The sequence below is a fragment of the Colobus angolensis genome, unplaced genomic scaffold (assembly GCF_000951035.1).
Source record: "Colobus angolensis palliatus isolate OR3802 unplaced genomic scaffold, Cang.pa_1.0 Scaffold489, whole genome shotgun sequence".
NCBI classification, from domain to species: Eukaryota; Metazoa; Chordata; class Mammalia; order Primates; family Cercopithecidae; genus Colobus; species Colobus angolensis.
This window is the reverse complement of record NW_012118365.1, coordinates 1,095,964-1,097,788: the sequence shown is the minus strand read 5'-3', so window position 1 is coordinate 1,097,788 and position 1,825 is coordinate 1,095,964. Positions and strand designations below refer to the sequence as shown.

General features: G+C 39.6%; 1 long non-coding RNA gene across 1 annotated transcript in view; it reads left to right on the top strand.

Moving 5' to 3' along the window:
- The window catches only part of LOC105524080, a 37,440-nt gene that overhangs the window by 4,947 nt on the left and 30,668 nt on the right, over window positions 1-1,825 (top strand). The gene's annotated exons all lie outside the window — the stretch shown is intronic.

The following is a 1,825-nucleotide window of genomic DNA, read 5'->3' as shown; positions in this document are numbered from 1 at the left end:
TAAGATTGGTGGGATAAGAATTTCAGGCTTTATCTAATTTTCAAAGGCAAAGAAACAAGAATGGCATTGATAATTGGAGGCTGGATAAAGAAGCCCTGATTTGATGAAACATTTCATATTCAAGTACAGTTAGAAATATAAGATGGCTGGGCGCGGTGGCACACGCCTGCAATCCCAGCACTTTGGGAAGCCGAGGCAGGCAGATCATTTGAGGTCTGGAGTTTGAGACCAGCCTAACCAACGTGGTGAAACTCTCTCTCTACTAAAAATACAAAATAATTAGCAGGGTGTGGTGGCTCATGCCTGTAGTTCCAGGTATGCGAGAGGTTGAGGCAGGAGAATCACCTAAACCCGGGAGGCGGAGGTTGCAGTGAGCCAAGATCGCGCCACTGTACTCCAGCCTGGGTGATGGAGAGACCTCATTCCCCCCCCTGCCCCCCAAAAAATGAAATATGATAAAATGATGGAACAGACCCGGATTGGGAAAAGTATAGACAACATGATGAAAGGAAGGGAGAGAGGGAAGGAGGACAGAAGCTAGCTACCTGACTGGCTGGCTGCCTTTAATGTCTCCCCATTATTCCTCTCCATTTCTCTCCTTACATTCTGTGACGATCTTCTAAAGCATGCCTGAAATGCTCACTATGTGCAGGCTTTGTGTCAGGCTCCAGAGATATACAAAATAATAACACAGAGGCCCTTGGTTGAGTACCAGACTATCTGCAGAGGCAAAAATAAATACTTTCAATATGTATTGCAATGATAACCAAAAGAGAGTCTAGTTAGCATTCCTACCTACATCAATTATTTCACCATCTATTCTGTTCTTTCAGGATGGATTCCTTCTTTTCATTTAGCGGTTGCCCTTGTGGCTTCCTGAAAATGCACTTTTGAATATAATTAATGACACCTGTCTAGCAAAATCCAAAGCATTTTCTCATTATTCATTCTCCACAATCTCTGAACACTCTGATATGACAACAACAACATTCTAGAGTCTAGATGGATCACTATCTCCTTTAAGAAATATCCTATTCCCTTGGATTTTAGTATTCTGTCTTTGTTCGCTGGATACTTTTCAGGAATTGCTTTCCCTTTCTAATTTACTTCTATCTCATTTTCTAATACTAGTTTGTTCTTTCTTCCAAAACTATACCTTCATCCCTCTAGTCTTGTCTCTCTATTGGCAAGTACTTCCAAATTTCTCTATTTCACCATGGCATTGCCCTTCTGCCAGGTGGTCGTCCCCATTCATCTATGTTTAAAATCAAACCCGTACGCTCTCCCTTACCCCTGTCACTCCTAAAGACTTCTCACTTAATTAGCCTAGGACCAAAAATGTAGAACAAATTTTGGCTCTTATCTCCCCTTCAGTAAGTTGAAAAAGATTACATATGTATATGTATTTTTTGTAATGTCTGCAACTTTTAGCTTCTTTCTGTTCCCATTACCACTTCCTCAATCCTGGACCCTCAAAGTACTAGATTTTGTTTCATTTCCCTTGACATTATGATTATACTAACCAATCTTCTGGGTGCAGTTTTTCTCTGATTTAGTCAGCTTTTCATGATGTTGCCATATTAATCTTTCTGGAAGAAATTTTTTAAGGACAGTGAAGTATGATGCATAATAAATCTCAGAAAACTGTGGAGCCATAAACGATTCAACACAATATTCTGGATATGTCTACACTCTTAATTGCTGCTGAAAAATTCTTATTAATAAGGTCACAACTTACCAAATCACGTGCTGCAACTCAAATTTCAACAATTAAGGCTACTTTTTAGGTTATCCAAATAATAAAACTCAGATGGAGATACTATAT